General features: G+C 49.4%; 1 protein-coding gene across 1 annotated transcript in view; it reads right to left on the bottom strand.

The window, feature by feature from the left end:
- Positions 1 to 18,641, bottom strand: part of LOC138453331 (coiled-coil domain-containing protein 171-like) — a 70,509-nt gene that overhangs the window by 19,929 nt on the left and 31,939 nt on the right. The window lies entirely within an intron of this gene.

Genomic DNA, 18,641 nt, shown 5'->3' with positions numbered 1-18,641 from the left:
TCGCTCCTGCAAGATAAGTTCTTAAACCCATCTTGGGAATCAGAGGGATCGGGGGAGAAGCGCAGGGGGCTTTAGCCCGCCCATTCCTAGCCCCTGTGCCTACCGAAAAGATAAGTGCGCCTGTATCTTAGACGCGCCGCCAATCTGTTGTGGGGAAGCGGAGCGTACGAAAGGCTTGAACGTGTGTTCCCGCCTCCTGGGACCAGGGAGAACAGGGGGCACGGGAGGCGAAAACACACGTGGCAAAAGTTCCGCGGCGGTCTGAAGAAAGACCCCTGTGGAAGTTAAATAACGGCATTTTTTCCACATCAGGAACTAGTGGAAAGCCTCAGAAAAGTGGCGAACTTGGGCACACTGAGAAGCCCGTGACTTGAGCTCGGGTGGCAACAAGAAATGTTGTGTTTGTATGTGTGTGAGGAATGAATGAGAAGGTTATGGGAATGCAGAGGCAAAACCCTAACTCGTGTTATTTCTTTTAGCTTCTTGGACCAGCACTGAACACTACGGACCTGCCACAAGACTTGACGGCTTCATCACGGACAGGACACTGAAAACCAGAGCTAAGTGTGCATGCTGAAAATGCTAATTAGTTGTGCACTGAACTAGGTGCATGGTTTAGACTTGTATGTAGAATTAATCAGTGGCCCTCAGTCTGACTAAGTGGAAGTGGAGTGTAAAAAGCTACTTGGTACCAAGTACTATTGAAGGCGTGCAACAATCAACCCTTTCCCCTAAATTCCCCGTCCTATCCACAACCACTACCCAATCCTCAATCCGGTTTTCCTAATATTCCCCCAACCTATCCAATCAACGAGACCCTAACCCTCCTTCCCTGCTCTGGTCCGGGTAGCCTGCGTAAGCTTCGACTTGCAGGCTCCACGACCATAGTGGGGGTGGTTGGTACTGCGTCGCTCCTGCGCCTAGGACCAGAGTGCTTTGACAGAAGCGCAAGCCCACGTATTTTCCAGGCGCCTGAGCGGCACAGCCAACCCTCACAACAGTCATGGAAGAGATTGCTAAAGCCTTGCAGGATTTGCAAGGGGAGTTAGCCGCATCCAGGCAAGAATACGCTACCTTGTCCGCGCAAGTACGGAGTTTAGCAGCCCAAGCATCGCCCTTACCTGGTCAACCGTCTACCCCGTTACAGGTACATGTAACCCCGGAAGCCGTAGTTCCTCTTGCACCTCCAGAGCGATATGCAGGGGATCCGCAAAAATTCTCTACATTTTTGACCCAGTGTCGTCTCCACTTCCTCACCAAGGCGTCAGCCTTTCGGTCTGCTCAAGCACGTACTGCCTTTGTGATATCGTACCTTACAGGGGACGCCGCCTCTTGGGCGAATCCTTTAGTTCAAAAAGACGATGCTGTCTTGTATGACTGGGATGAGTTCCTTGGGGAATTTGAGAAAATCTTTAATCGACAGGCAGCCACCCTCTGTAAAGATCGGGAATTGCTGAGTTTAAGACAAGGCAATAGGGAACTGGTGACTTATGTCACGCAGTTCAACCGGCTAGTGGCAGAAGCCGAATGGCCCAGAGAAAAAAAGATGTCCCTATTTTATCAGGGACTGAAAGATGAGTTAAAGGATCTTATAGCTCAGGTTGATCCACAGCCAAGAGAGTGTTCGGATATGATTAATCTAGCCTTGCGTCTCGACCACCGCTTGGCGGAAAGGCGAGGCGATAAGAGAAGAGGGGACTTCCGTCCTGTACCACGGTTAGACCAACATAAAGGATCTCGAGGGACGGGGGACAAACCTGAGGGGGATGAGCCGATGCAAATCGGCTCGATCCGGGGCCCCCTAACAAAAGAAGAGAAAGAGCAGAGAAGAAAAGACGGGGTCTGTATGTATTGCGGTAAGGCTGGGCATTTCGTTCGCGAATGCCCTGCCAAACCAAAAACCCAGGGAAACGCCTCGGCTCGCCGGTAGTGGGGGTCACCCGGTCGAGCCTAGTTAGCAGGGCCCCAATTGCAGGCTATTCGAATCATGGCCCATATATCACCCAGAAGGGTTACCTAGAGTTCTTGACAAAGAAAAAAGGGGTTACACTGTTGATTGACTCGGGGGCGACTGGCAATTTCATCGATGCCCAGTTCGTGGGTACTTTAGGAATTCCGGTGCAATGTAAACCCAAGTCAGAACTGGTACATGCAGTAGATGGTACTCCCCTTAGTTCAGGGCCCGTTACCCATAGTACCTGTGTTTTGATCCTTCACTGTGGAGATGGGCATACAGAAAAGATTGCCTTTGACATTATTGCCGCCCCGCAATTTGGGCTTATCCTGGGATTGCCATGGTTAAAAAAGCATGACCCTCACATTCAATGGACCTCAGGGTCGATAGACCTGAATTCTCCATTTTGCAGAGAACATTGTTTTAAAAAGGCTTTGCCGGGCTTACACTCCATCAGCATAGCTAATAGTCAACCAGAGGTACGTCCTGAAGATCTGCCCCAAGAATATGCCGATTTTGTGGACGTGTTTAATAAACAGGCTGCCGAGTCTTTACCTCCACACCGGCCCTTTGATTGCCGGATAGACCTGGAGCCAGGAGCGGTATTGCCATGCAGCCGCATCTACGCTTTGACCGAGGCTGAAAATGACCACCTCCGGGAATATATAGCATCCAACCTCAAGAGTGGTTTTATACGGCACTCTAATTCTCCGGTTTCGTCACCTCTGTTCTTCGTACCGAAGAAGTCCGGGGAGCTCCGGACTTGTATTGATTACCGCGGAGTGAACCGGATAACCATTAAAAACCGTTATCCGCTCCCTTTAATCCCTGTACTTCTTGACCAAGTTCGGGATGCGGTCATCTATACCAAGTTGGACCTTCGAGGCGCATACCATCTGGTACGGGTGCGAGAAGGAGACGAGTGGAAGACCGCCTTCCGAACCAAGTTCGGATTGTATGAATATCAGGTCATGCCATTCGGCCTCTGTAACGCCCCCGCCGCCTTCCAACACTTCCTGGACGAGGTACTCCGAGAATATTTAGACGTATGTGCCGTGGTGTACATCGATGATATCCTCATCTATTCCAGTAGCCTCCAGGAACATGTCCAACATGTACGTGCGGTATTGCAGAAACTGCGAGAACATCACCTCTACGCAAAACTGGAAAAGTGCGAATTTCATCGTACCACTGTAGAGTTCTTAGGTTATTTCCTAACCCCAACCGGCGTACAAATGGATACCAAAAAGGTGCAGGCAATTTTGGATTGGGCACCTCCGGCTAATGTAAAAGATATACAATCCTTTCTAGGGTTTGCAAACTTCTACAGACGCTTTGTTAAGAATTTTTCAGCATTGGTTACTCCAATCACGAAGCTTCTTCGTAAGGGTTGCCCGTTTGTTTGGGATGCCTCAGCCGAACAGGGTTTCAATCGGCTCAAAAAGGCCTTCACCGACGCTCCGGTACTAAAACACCCAGACTTGTCCAGACCGTTTGTGGTTGAAACGGACGCCTCCAGTTATGCTCTGGGGGCCGTTCTGTCTCAAAGGGATCTCACGACAGGTTTATTACATCCGGTGGCCTATTATTCGAGGAAGCTGCTGCCAGCTGAGGTGAATTATATCATCGCAGATCGAGAACTTTTGGCAATAAAAGCAGCATTTAGTGAATGGCGGCACTATCTGATGGGAGCACGTCATACGATAACAGTAATCACAGACCATCGAAACCTACAATTTATCAAAACCGCCAAGACCTTGAGCCCGCGTCAGTTGCGTTGGGCCATGTATTTCGCGGAGTTCGATTTTATCATCACATATAGGCCCGGAAACAGCAACCAGAAAGCTGACATCTTATCACGCTATCCTGAGCCGACAATCCGAGAGGCGAACCCCACGCCCCAGTCCATAATCCCTCCCGCTCACATCATTGGAGCGACCTCTGACTTCTTTGAAGCCATTCAGAAAGAAATCTCTATGCAAGAACTGCACCATTGGTGCAAACAGGACCCTCGGAACTTAATTCTTGCAGGACTTCCCTACCACGCTCATGCACTGTATCTGCCTACTACGGCACCCCGAGAAAAGGCCATGTCGTGGTGTCATGATTCATCCCTTGTAGGTCATCCGGGACGATCAAAAACACAAGAATTGGTGGCTAGATATTTTTGGTGGCCAAAGTGGCGACAGGATGTTCAACAACACATATTGAAGTGTGACATCTGTGCCCGTAATAAGGCCAGTCACCAAAAGCCTGCGGGTCTTCTGCGTCCCTTACCAACTCCGGACGTACCATGGCACACTGTAACCATGGACCTCATTGTGGATCTCCCGCCTATACAAGGTCACACTTCAATATTGGTGATAGTAGATACCTTTTCTAAAATGGCCCATTTTATTCCTTGCAAGGGGGTCCCAACCGCTAGTGCAATTGCGGAACTCTTCCTGCAACACGTCATTCGCCTACACGGGCTTCCACACCATGTTATTACCGACAGAGGCCCACAGTTTACCTCACGATTTTGGCGTGAATTTTGTAAGATCATTGGGATGGAAATCCATTTGTCATCCGGGTACCATCCCGAGACCGACGGCCAAACAGAGCGTGTGAACCAGGGGCTCGAGCAATACTTGCGTTGCTTTGCTGCAAGCAGAGAAACCACTTGGGTCCAGCATACTTGGTTAGCTGAACTGGCCTACAATAATGCCGTACACATGTCCACAAAAAAAACTCCCTTTTACTGTCTTTATGGACGACATCCACATATTCTTCCTGTAGCTGTCCCGTCCTTAGAAGTGGAATTGCCCACACTAGCGGGACAGCGAATTGAAATTGAGCAAGTATGGAAGGAGGTACAGGGTAATCTCGTTAGAGCGAAACACTCTTATAAGTATTATGCAGACAAAAAGCGCCGTACCGGTCCTTCTTATCGTGTGGGTGACAAAGTGTGGCTTTCCACCCGCAATATTCGATTGGATGGTCCCAAAAAATTACAGCCCCGTTACTTAGGCCCTTTCCCAATTGTAAGAATCGTGAATCCAGTTGCAGTTCGATTGGAATTACCATCCCAAATGAAAATTCATCCCACGTTCCACAAGTCCCTGCTAAAACCTGCCCCGTATGGAGCTCCCGTCAAGAAAAACCCCCCGATAATGGTTCACGGAGAACCTGAATATGAAGTTTGTGCAATTTTAAACTCCAAAAAAGGCGCCAATGGCCAATTGTATTATTTAGTGGACTGGGTGGGGTATGGACCTGAAGAGCGCTCGTGGGAGCCCTCACATCACGTTCATGCTCCAAGATTGTTGCGCACTTTCCATAAGAATTATCCAGATAAACCCGGAGGGTCTACCTTCCGTGGGAGGGGGAGTGCTGTCAGGGCCAAAACCAAGACCAGACCTAGGCAGGGGGTGCAGAGGGGCATGGTGGGGGCTGTGATGAGTGTACGAGTTATTCCCAGAAAAGTGTATCCATTTAAAAGGCTGCTGTGCCCCTTCTGCAGAAAAGCAGCCTTCAAAGACTACAGTTCCCAGCATGCTCGGGGGCGCAGCGGGCCAATCAGGAGTCCAGCAGGGTGTGGCTCGTCAACGCGCATGCGCAAGCCCCGAGGCACGGGGCTTGCGCTTGAGACTTCGGAAGGAGAGGACGTGCAGAGCCCAGCTCCTCCAGAATCACTCGCGAGGGGCCCCGCCCCGCCGGAAAAGCAGTTCGGCCCCTCGCTCCTGCAAGATAAGTTCTTAAACCCATCTTGGGAATCAGAGGGATCGGGGGAGAAGCGCAGGGGGCTTTAGCCCGCCCATTCCTAGCCCCTGCGCCTACCGAAAAGATAAGTGCGCCTGTATCTTAGACGCGCCGCCAATCTGTTGTGGGGAAGCGGAGCGTACGAAAGGCTTGAACGTGTGTTCCCGCCTCCTGGGACCAGGGAGAACAGGGGGCACGGGAGGCGAAAACACACGTGGCAAAAGTTCCGCGGCGGTCTGAAGAAAGACCCCTGTGGAAGTTCAATAACGGCATTTTTTCCACATCAGGAACTAGTGGAAAGCCTCAGAAAAGTGGCGAACTTGGGCACACTGAGAAGCCCGTGACTTGAGCTCGGGTGGCAACAAGAAATGTTGTGTGTTTGTATGTGTGTGAGGAATGAATGAGAAGGTTATGGGAATGCAGAGGCAAAACCCTAACTCGTGTTATTTCTTTTAGCTTCTTGGACCAGCACTGAACACTACGGACCTGCCACAAGACTTGACGGCTTCATCACGGACAGGACACTGAAAACCAGAGCTAAGTGTGCATGCTGAAAATGCTAATTAGTTGTGCACTGAACTAGGTGCATGGTTTAGACTTGTATGTAGAATTAATCAGTGGGCCTCAGTCTGACTAAGTGGAAGTGGAGTGTAAATAGCTACTTGGTACCAAGTACTATTGAAGGCGTGCAACAATCAACCCTTTCCCCTAAATTCCCCGTCCTATCCACAACCACTACCCAATCCTCAATCCGGTTTTCCTAATATTCCCCCAACCTATCCAATCAACGAGACCCTAACCCTCCTTCCCTGCTCTGGTCCGGGTAGCCTGCGTAAGCTTCGACTTGCAGGCTCCACGACCATAGTGGGGGTGGTTGGTACTGCGTCGCTCCTGCGCCTAGGACCAGAGTGCTTTGACAACAGCCTTGCTAGAGCACTAGGGTACGAATTCCATCTAGTACCCTACCCCTTTCACCGCAATTGCCCAGGACAATTGTTTACTGCAACTCCCATACACACAACAAAATCAGTGCCATGGATGGGTTGCGACCAAGCAGTAAGGGAGTCAAAGGTGGCCGACCTCCAAAAGGTGGGCGCGGTAGGGGACGTGGCCAGGATTTGCAGGGTGCCCCTAGAGCCCCGTGTGTGGAGGACCAATCGGGGCCACCTATGCCCCCCCCAATGGTTGTGGGAAACGTATCCGACACCATCCCAGCTCAGCCCTTGTTGGACCGGCCCATTTTGTCACCTGAATCGGCACAGGATGACTCCCAGGCTGACTTCCAGGTCAGCAAGTCTAATCCACGTGTGTAAAAGTTGCTGTCAGCAGGCCACGTGGATCTGGGGCAGCAATGTCATCTACTGCCCCAAGTAGGCAGGGTGGGGAGGCTGCAGGGGCAGCTGCAGCTCAATCCACCCCAGCTCCGAGTCTCAAAGCCGGGACAGTGTCAGTCCAGGTCCATCACACCGACGTTGGCCCTGCCGACATCACCCTGCAGCCAATGCCTGCACCAAGGCCTATGGTCATTGTGCCTTTACAGGCTTCTAGTACCCAGTCCACCTGCGCTCCTGCCCCTACTGACCAGAGCGGCGTAAGCCACTCAGGATCCGCACCACCTTACAAGAAGAAGAAGGGTGCTCTTGCACTACAGGCTGAGACCCCAGACACGGCTACACACTCCGGCACGTCAAGGAAGCAGAGCTTCAATGACGCCGAACTTGATGCACTTGTGGCCTATGTGTCGGCACATAGCCGCAAAATGTTGGTGACTGCAGGCTGTAAGACTACGATTGCTCAACTTAGGGCCCACTGGCAGACCATCGCGGACCACATTAGTGCCCTTGGATTTGTGAGGCGCACAGCTGATGATTGCTACAAGCTGTGGAATGACCTTAAACGCAGAGCAAAGAACAAGCTGGCTTCCAATCATGCTTCTACTCTGGTGACTGGCAATGAGTCTCCACCAGAGGACGACCAACTCACTGAACATGAGTCTGTTGCTGGAACCTTCGTCACAGAGGAACAGATCCAAGGCGTGGGAGACCTACCAGATTATGAGGCATTGTCCGGTGAGTGCCTGTGCAAGTGTGTGTAATCCATGTGTATGTTTCTTGGGTGATGTATATTGATTGAGTGCCAGGTAAGGGTGTGTACTCCTGAGTGGTATGGGTCACCCATGTGCTTCCTCCAAACCATTCACCGGCCTTGGGTTTGGGTATGACAGCATCCCTTCTGACCACATTAGCCAATTAGCGCCACATTACTGCAGTTGCCCTTGAACTGTCATCTTGCAACAACATTGTTCTGATTTTTCAGTGTTCATTCAGCCCGATTGTTTCAATCCACCCATTTTTGCAACGCATTTTTCTACCCTAATGCCACATATGTGACATGCTTCTGTCATAGATTACAACCCACATTAATTACCTTGTTATGGGAATGATTTGACCATTCAGGCTGATTGAGTAAGGGCCTTAAGAGCCTGCTCACATTAATTTTTGGGGCCTGTTTGAATGTGGAACATGATTGTTGTTTCCTATCATGTTGAAGTGACCAACCATTGATGTATCCATCTGCCTGCCATCACTGTATTATTGCACACTGGATGTGTTGCAGTGTGTGGCACATGCGTATTTTGTCACACTATTTTGCATTTTTCATCTCATCATGTCCATCTCACGTGGATGGGTGACATTCACTGACATATGGCTGTACTTGTCAAATGTACCATGGCTATGCTACGTGCCATATGTGTGCTGGCATGTGTCATGTATGTGGATTGCCCATGCCACTCACAGGCTAATATGTGATGCCAGTGCGATCCAGCATGCAGCACATGTGTTGCTTTTCTATCTTGGAGTCCTCAGTATCTGCTTTTTGCCTCCCCTTCCAACTCATTGACAGTGCGTGCATGCCAGGGTTATAGTCATGTGGGACATGTGTTATTCATGTACTGGATCTCTGCCTTGTCAGGCCTATGTGTGTGCTATGGTGCTCATGCCCGTTTCCATTTGTTGTCTCATGTTTTTGCAGGGGATGACGCACTTGATGCTGTTGAGGTGGAGGAGATGGTGCAGACCCAGGAGGAATCTCAGCCACGACCGGGCACCAGTGGAGGAAGTGGTGTGGTGGTGGGTGAAAGCCCTATCCTCCTGCAGACCATACTGTCCACGGGTGTCTCTGGGTGCACCTCCCCAGACCTCTATGATTCAGGTGCTGAATCGGACAGTGGGACTTACGTGCTGTCGCAGGTGAGGGTTTCTGGCAGGGATGCTGTTCTGTCCAACCCACCTGCACCGGTGGTAGGCCCCTCTATGGGGATGTCAGTGTTGGTAACACCCCCTTTGGCAGTTACGGATGCAGGGTCACACTCCACTACAACTGTTCCTGTTCCTGGGCCAGCAGATCAGAGGGGGAATGCAGTCCTGCAGCCTCAGGCAGTGCCAGCACAGCAAGGTGCAGATCACCTTGCCCCAAACAGGTGGGGTGCCCGCCGACGTGGTGGCTGTATGCCACCAGGCAATACTTTATGGGAAAACTCCATGTACAGTATAGCAGCACAACAGGGAGCATCGGTTGAAATGATGGCTCAGGCAATGGAGAGGGTGGCCACTTCCATTCTCCCCCCTGAAAGGCAGATGGAGCAACAACAGCAGACAACAGACTCCATTTGCCAATCACACAGGGAAGACATGTTGGCATCCAACAGGGACCGACGGCGGCACTGGAGACTCTGCACAAAGCCATATCTGTAGAGTCACAGGGCCACATGGAAGCCCTGAGGTTAGAACTCCATTTCCTCAGGGAGACTCTGGGTGAACTTGAGGCTTCCCGGAATTTTAGGTCAGAACAGCAGCTGGAGCAGCTCACACATTCGCTCTCAGCCGAGCTGCAGGCAACTCGTGAGTAGATCCGGTCATCACGCGAGGCCATGCGTACATAAATGCAGGCAACCCATGAGGTGTTGCATGGGGATCTCCGTACTATCATCCTCCAGAACGAGACCTTCCACACCTGCATGCTTGCTGCCATGGAGGACCATACCAAGGCTTTGCGTGGGCTGCCTCCCATAGCGTGGGCTGCCTCCCATAGCACCGCCGCCTCCTGATGTAGCAGCAGAGGGTGAAGAGAGCGACAGCAGTTCTCCCACATTGGCGTAGCCGTGCAGGCCATGAGCCCATGGAGGTATTTTTTTTTTTCGCAACATCCACGCAGGTGGGTGTTGGGGTGCACCCTGTCTTCGAACCTCCTGGGTGGCTTCACCCCCCCCCCCGGTCCACACATGGCCATTTTTGATTTTAGTATATTTTTTGTTTTGTTTACAGTGTGTTGCCTTGCGTGGCTCCCGTGGGCATCCACTGTGTATTCCAGCTGGGCACATGCAGGCTTGTCCTGTATTTGGGTTAGATGCTTGGGTTCATGACACACACACACCCCTCCTGCTTCCCCTTTCCATGGGCTTGCAAAGGGTGTGACCAAGTGACAGTGACTTACACAGTGACATTGGGCTCCCATGAGCTTTGTGGGCAGTCTGTAGTCAAAACTGTGTGGACATCCCTAGTGGGGATTGTTGTTGTATTGAACACTGCATGGTGTATTAATATGTGCTTGTGCATCCATGTCTTCCTCCTTATTCACAAGTACCTTCCTCATGTCTTCACAAGGCTGTCTCCTTTGCAGATGCAGTTCACGTTGTATGCAGTACACCGACACATTTGCCTGACAGCAACACTGCAGTTGGAAGGGGACGATGTGCTGGCTTATTCAGGTTGTAAGACTTGCACTACTTTGATTTTGTACTGTCATATTTTGCCACTGTTTCATCCTGTGTTGCTGGTAAGTATTTGTTCATGTGTGCTGTTTGTTATCGATTACTGGGAGCATATTGTCTGTGCCCTGTTTCCATTTGGGACAGTGCACTTTGTGACACTTGTGTCATGTGTTGTGCATTCATTTGGTTGCTTTCACATTGCATGACATGCCATGGTGTGTTGGGTAGCTGAGATGGGGAGGGGTTTGGTGACATGGCACTATTTTCATGTTGTATTTTGCAAAGGGGTAGTCATTCATGCATCATAAATGTGTGTCTTTTTGTGACACAGCATTGGTTGTCTTTCAGTAGGTAGGGATGCACACAATGTAACGCTTCCAGGTGACCAATCTCAGGTTGGTATGGTTGTGACAGTTGACCGTCCCTTATGTCATCATCGATTGTCAGCTGGTATGTGCCAGGGCTGTGTGCACTCACAGGGGTGTGATTTTAGGTGAAGTAATTAGCCACCAGCTGCGTACGGGCTGCCTCACCACGAGCCCTTTCCCCTCCCATGCGCAGCGGCCGTGCATGTGGTTGGGGGTATGGGGGCACCACCATGTCCACCGGCAGGCCCCGGCGGGTTGCACCGTTGTGCAGGACACATGCTGCCACTATGATCCTGCACACTACTGGGGGCGCGTAAAGCAGCTGCCCACCAGAGCGGTCAAGGGAGCGAAAGCATGACTTGAGCACTCCGAATGTGTGCTCCACTATGCCCCGGGTTGCAATATGGGCTGTGCTGTATCTTACCTCGGGTGGTGTGGAGTGTTCCGAATTGGCGTCATCATGTGGGTGCTCAGAGGGTAGGCACTGTCCCCTGGGGAGGTGAAGATGGGTATCATTAGTGGGGTTGTGACATTACTCAGTATCTGACATGCATGCATGTGCATAGGCATTTATACTCACCAAGCAGCCATGTATCGCCATGCCGCCCAGCTTCTAGGTCCCGGTTTAGGGGTGACATTCTGAAAATGAAACTGTCATGGGAGGACCCTGGATAGTTGGCATATACTGAGGTGATGATTCCCTTGGCATCACATACTACCTGCACGTTGATGGAATGCCAGTGCTTGCGGTTTCTATAGATGTGCTCAGTTGCCCTGGGAGGACATAGAGCCACATGGGTGCCATCAATGGCACCTAGCACTTTGGGGAAGTGTGCCACCCCGTAAAAGTCCTGGACGGAAGCCTGCCTTTCTGCAGGTGTTCTGGGGATGTATATGTGCCTGCGGACTGAAGAGCGTGCAGTCATGATGGCCAACACCTGGTGTAGGCAGTGTGACTGCGTGGCCTGCGACACCCCCCCACTATGGCACTTGTCCGCTGAAATGAACCAGTGGCCAAGAAGTGCAGTACATTGAGCACCTTTTCCAAGGGGCTCAGTGCTTGGGAGCACAGGGTGGGTGATGCAAGGTCATCCTCCCACTCTATCACCAGGTTGAGTATTATGTGTGGTGGGAACCTGTACCTCCCATACACCTGGTCATCAGGCATCCCAAAAAGGCTGGTCCTGGGTGTAAAAATTCTGGGCCTGGCTATCCTCCTCCTCCTGCGGTGTCCCACAACCACTGCTGCAAGGAATGGTATATTCATCGTAGCGTCTGAGCTCGTTTGTCATTTGCGCGCACTTTTTGTGCTGCGTGGGGCCACGTACGCCTGCTTCCTGCTGGCGTAGTGTTTCCGGATTAGCGCGTCTTTTTTGGCGCACGCATTTCCCCTGTTCGATTCCATGAATACATGTTGTAGGCGTGCGTGTGGGCGTTCTGCGCATTTACCTCCTGTACTTCCCCCGTAACGCCCACATTTTCACACGTTGTTCCCCATTCCGCGTGTTACGCCCCGTGTTACGCCCACTTTTGTTGTGTGCGCCTCGCTATGTTCGCTTTTGCTGTGCACGTAGCGCACGCCGTTTGATGATGTGTGCGCCCACATGTGCCACGCGCGCTTTTAGCGCACATCCCAGGATTTACACGCGCACGGACTTCCATGAATCGATGAGCGCGGCCTTCGCACGCTTGCGCTGCAATTCGCATGCTTTCGCAGCGATTTTCGGCGCACATTAATTCCATGAATCGGCCTGTAAATGTCCTTGATGCAGGTTACAGGAAATTAAACGTGAATAGGAAGACTTTCAGCGTTCTGAAATAGTGAACCTAAAAGTTGGTATCACTGTCAAGGCCTCATATTCAGTTGAATATCTGGGAAGTGTGAGAAACCTGAAGGTATCTCACCCGCTAGTCCCTGGGGATCTGTCATCCAGTTGGCCAGGACATGGCCATCGCTTTTGGATCCAGTTCCTGGGGGTGGACCAGTGTGGGAGGATCACCTGGATGAGGGTGTCTTCGGGGAGTGGAAGTGGGACACCAGAGGGTGAGACGCTGTATCCCATTCCCAATAACACCTTTTCCCCCTGACCTACCAGGAACTCAACCCTCCCCCATCACCTCCTGACACAAACACTTTCTCACGGACTGCCCACCGTGAGCAACAACAGACTTAACACCATAGCCGTATACTGGACATGTCCCAACACCAGAGTCAGGCAAGGTCAGGCATTTACGGATTAAACACACATGACTTCCATCACACTTCCCAACATGGATAAAAGGCAGAGCACAAAAGCACACTCTGAACGAGGCAAGACACACGAGGAAACAGCAGTTCCAAGATGGCAGTTTAACACAAGGAGAAAGACGGCGAGACCAGAGAGGGTCGCAAGGAGGGAAGTACCCTTGACCTCCAAAGACCGCTACTTCGTTGATAACCCAGGCGGGGAGGAGTGATTGCCGCTGTGGTACCGTCATTGGCTCCTACTACAAAGCAACAGCAAAAAAGACAGCACAGCCAGTGAGACAAATAGCAGACCGGCTTGTGTTTTGAACCAAGGTTGCAAGCGCCAAAAATTCTCTGAACATTGTTTAAAAAGGCGTTTGTGATGAGCGACATGAATATAATTGGACCCAAAAGGAGTAATTGAACTTTATATTTGAAGTTTGGGAGGCCAAGAAAAGATACCATACACAGAGAGGTCCGGCGCAAAGTGGGCGCTCAGTCTAAAGTCTCTGTTAGGAATCCAACTGATGGGGAGTCTGGGAAAAAGAAATATTGAAATCCAAGTGGTCATGCAACGGGTCACGCTAAACCCTGTACACATTTGAAAGTCTTTGATAGTTTAAGGAATATCGCAATTGGTCCGAGCCTGGCTGAGGGAGACTAATTGACCGAAAGAAAGGGATCCAAGCCCAGCTGAGGGGGATGCAGGATGCACCAAGAGTCACCCGAGAAAGAATTCTCTGAACATTGTATAAAAAAAGGATCTGAGCCCGCAAGAGGGAGGGGGGGGGGGGGGAGGTCCACGGTGAACACCCAACTGGCATACCTGTGAAAGGAAAAGAACATTTACGTGTTGTGTTTGCACAGCAGGCCCTTGAAGTCTAGAGAGGCTTCAACACAGAAGGTCCTGAACTGTGAAGATTGAACTGTATCCTCATGCCGCAGAAGCCAGAGTGTGTGCTTTGCTCGAGTGTACCGCCTTGTCCCATGCTGAAAATGTGGGGAAGGGAGGCAACAGCTCAATTATCCTGACATCATTTTGTGAACACTTCCTTCTTTTTCATGAACTTCATCCCACACTATTTGTAAATTAGTAATAAGGATTGGCATTTTTTTAATTTATTTTTTTAATATAGGCTGTTTTATGCTGATAACACTAGGACTAGGACTGCTCACATCTTTGGGTAGGCATTCAAAAGGCTAAGTAGGGGTTCAAAAGGCTCACTAGGCAGGAAATAGCTAGTAAAACGTTGTAAGTTTGCTGATTCAAAGTTCACCAGTGGCAGCGCTAGTCTCTGGTGCGCCTGCAAGAGCCAAGATGGCAGCAACAAGGTACTCCGGAGAAGGACAATGACTGGATCACTGAGTAAGGTGCATAAATCGAAGAATTAACTCTTGCAGCTGGGTTAAGGTGCAGCTGTGCTCTATCTAGAGCATGGGTGCACACCAGCCCGCGGGCCAGTTGTGGCCCGCCATGCTGTTTTGTCCGGCCCGCGAGGAACAAAGACAAGCAGCATCGGCCGCCCTCCTTTAGGAAAGTCTTTGAAACTCTTCCGGGCCGGACAAAACACTGGTCCTCATTGGCTCCTACGAGCCACGTAGTGCGTGTGTGCTGCACCAATGGAGTGCCAGCACTACGGCTGGCATGGTCAATAAGGCTTGATGCCGGAAGGCATTTCAGCCTTGCCACGCCAGCCGTAGTACCACTCCAGATACCTCGCCAGCATTCCAGCTAGCCTGCCTTCCAGTTCCAGCACGTCCGGTAAGTAGATATTTTGTTTGTGTGTCGGGTCTGTTCTGCCTGTATGTTTGTGCGGTGTATGTGTGGATGCAGGGATGGGGGGGGGGTGGGAGGGGGATTTTGGGTCTGCTTGAATGTTTGTTTTTGTCTGCAAGTGTGGTGTATGCCGAGTTGGGGGTGTGGGGGGCTTTGGGTCTGTATGGGTGCATGCTTGAGAGTTTGTATGCTGAGTTGGGGTGGGTGTACGGGTCTGTTGGGTGCATGCTTGAGAGTTTGTTTGCCGAATTGGGGGATGGGGGGGGTACGGGTCTGTATGGGTGCATACGAGAGTTTGTATGGCGAGTTGGGGGGGGTAACAGGTCTGTATGCCGAGTTGGGGTTTGGGGGGTCCGGGTCTGTATGGGTGCATACGAGAGTTTGTATGCAGAGTTGGGGGGTGGGAGCCATGGGGCATAGGGTTTGGTAGAGGGGTGGGGGCCATGGGGCATAGTGTTTGGTTGAGGGTGGGAGCCATGAAGCATAGTGTTTAGTAGAGGGATGGGAGCCATGGGGCATAGTGTTTAGTAGAGGGGTGGGACCACTGGCGCACAGGGTTTGGTAGAGGGGTGGGACCACTGGGGCACAGGGTTTGGTAGAGGGGTGGGAGCCATGGGTGAACACAATAATAAAGCTAAAAACAGGCACAGTTAGGAGATGTACATCCTTTGCTTTTTGAGGAAACCTGACTCAAGGAAGGCCATACTCCTCTTGGGCAACCCAAACAGCAAAGTATAGCAGTCCAAAATAACGTAATGTCCAATCAAGGTTCAATAAAATATATATAATAATTAACAGACGATATCAAATAGAAATAAATTATAACAATGGAAAATGTGTAGTACAAAATGTAAGTTTGAAACACAAATAAAAATCGTTACACCTCAAAAACGTATTCTTTTTCCATGTGTTTAATACAAATTGGGGGTTGAAAAAACCTCCTGCCACGCACCGCCCTTCGCCCCACACACTTTTACTTTTCGGCCCACTATAGCCATCATGTAAGGTACTTTCGGCCCTCTGTCAAAATCAGTTGTGCACCCCTGATCTAGAGGGTACGACTCAAAACTGGGCAGATGCAGATGTGTTTCTGCAGTCATATTTCGATAAGAAAGCGGGCTCCATAGAGCCCCAATGAAACCTCTGCCCTGGCCGTTTCTTGATTTTGCAATAATAGGCTGTTAGCACATTTTCATGACACATATGTGCAGCAAGGAGCACACAGGCTTCTCGGGGAACAGGAATCATTTGCGGCCTCAAAAACAGTTGTTCCCACCAGTAGAGGGGAAAGGAACAGCCCCCCAATCTGCTCCCTTTGATCTCTCAAGAAGTCAAGTTATCTGCAAGAGGCTAGCAGAGCTTGGTCTTTGCACGATTTTTGGCACCTTGTGGTAGCAAGGCTTCCTTGGTATTTATTTTAATTTTATTTTAACGTTTGTAGGAAAAACCTTAAGCACAGCGCTTTGCAACATGTGGAAGACCGCATTTATTTGACCACCAGCACAGTAATATCGGCGATGGCTGGAATGTCTGCTTGAGTTTTGGCACTCATCCCAAGCTTAGACGAAGCAATGGAGCACACTTCCATATAGAAATTTTGGGAGTTGAATACAAACTCTGCTTCCAATCAGGAGGGAGCATCCGTTCAAACATTTGTGGTCGCCCAATTTCTGGTAGTCTTCTTTCTGAGAAAGAAATGGTCTGCTACCCGCGTCTATAGAATTGAGATGGCAATGATGCTGGCTTGATGCTCGCAACTTAAAATGCATACCTCAGATAAAGATTTGAATACGGCGAACACAGAGGCACCATTTTCATTCCACATTGCTCCCTACTACATCTTGCCGTTTATTAAAGAAACATATGCTTCAACAAGAGGGTCATTTTACACAAAGTGCACATTTATTGCATGTAGCACCAGTCTTAAGACGTAAGGGTTATTGAATTTCATGCAGGGAATATTAAACATTTACAAAAAGAGTTTCAAATTGTTAAAAAAAATATATATTTTAAAAAAAAGAGAAAAAAAGAAAAATCAATCGCTGTAATCTTCGCTTTTATGCTCAGTTTTGTCAAGTTGAAATACTGCCTGTAAATTACGCTTTGCAGGCAGCATTTACAATGGATACCTATGAAACATGCCTGCTGAATGGAGGCAGATTCCATAGTAACGCATGTTTTGCCCTGCTTGCAAATCTTATGCAGGTGTAAAATGAGCTCTTCAAGAGGGAGGAGGATAGTAGTACGGTGGAAACGTTCATTCCGATTTGTGCCCTGTGCCTTCAATGAGTTTATGCCTTGGTTTACCACTATGCCGACTATAAAATGACCTCTACATTCACTACACATTTCACTTTGTACATTATTACTAAACACTACAAAACGTAACTTCTATTAATAGCAGTAAGCGCAAAAAGATCAGCAATATCACTTTCCCACAAATGTACATGTCCAATACATTGAAAGTCGATAAAAGGTTCTGAAAGACGGATAGTTCGAAAAAGTGTCAGTTTTACCATTGTGGATCGTTAGGAAGAACATACTAGAACTAGGCTATGCTGCAATTCAGGTAGAGGTGTTAGGGCACTAGGGTCTGAGTCCTCTTGCGCTACACTTGGATACTGTCTGGTGTGTTTGTTTGAATGTACTAATTGGCTGCAAGATCATGGATTGTCAAGGTGTTGGCTGCACCTCTTTTTTTGGGGATTAGTACTTGTATTTCCAGACACCTTGTGCATGAAGCTAAGGGGAAAGCTTATTCATTAGATGGTTTGTAAACATTGTGCTCTATTAATAGGGTGATTTATGTGGTCAGCCGACACGCGTTTCGACCGGTCAGGGTATTTATCAAGGCTAGTGCGTTGGTGTCCATTAACCAAGTGGTTGGTTTGAGTGGATGCTTTCCACTGGTGGTCCTGATGGCCTGCGTAAAATAGGGCCCAGATGGGCACTGGTCTTGCCGGTTAGCCTCAAGCTCCTTGGTAAAACGTCGGGATGGCACTGTTGGTGTAGTGATGCTGAAATTCAGTCTGCACACTTTGCATGAGAATTATTATTTGGTCAGGTGGATATAGAAGCAAATTTGTATTTGTGTAACATTTCTGGAAACAATGCTAAATTGCCCATGACAAGTGTGTAACATTACTGAAAAAAATGCTAAATTACCCATGACAAGTGTGGAACATTACTGAAAAAATGGTAAATTACCAATGACAAGTTGTAATTGTTTTAATTTAAACTGATAAAACAAAAAAGGTTATCCAGTCACAAAAAAACGGCATGGGTGTAGCTGACTGGAGCCATGAGACAGCAAAGGGCGTTAACTGTGGGGCCCATGGAAGAGGATGAGTATTTTATGTACTGTACCCTGTATAATTAAAGAAAATGTTTCACAAAACCGGGCTGCCTGTGTTTTGTAAAATCTTAACTTTTTTCTTTAGGGAGCAAATACCTTCCATTTGCATGACTAAATGCAGCGCCTTTCGCAAACATGAATGCTACTTTTGCATGGGTTTAATGGGACTGAGATATACATTCTGTTCATCTTAATCCATTTCTGAAACCCAACGCTTTCCTTCAGTCATAATGCTGCAAAATGTATCATGTGGCATCACCATGACAGTGGACCGTCCTCAGCCCTACAGATAAGGAGTTTATCAGCCACTTAACGCCCTAAAAATCGGCATACTCCCAAAAAAATACAGATAGGAAGTAAAAATACTCCCAACAAAAAATAGGAAAAAGACTGAATCTTGCGCCCCTGCTTTCACCCTCACAGCTCCATGGATATGTCTGGACCAGTA

The sequence above is a fragment of the Ambystoma mexicanum genome, chromosome 4p (genome assembly GCF_040938575.1).
Source record: "Ambystoma mexicanum isolate Mex_15411 chromosome 4p, UKY_AmexF1_1, whole genome shotgun sequence".
Taxonomy (NCBI): domain Eukaryota; kingdom Metazoa; phylum Chordata; class Amphibia; order Caudata; family Ambystomatidae; genus Ambystoma; species Ambystoma mexicanum.
This window is presented reverse-complemented; position numbering and strand designations above follow the sequence as displayed.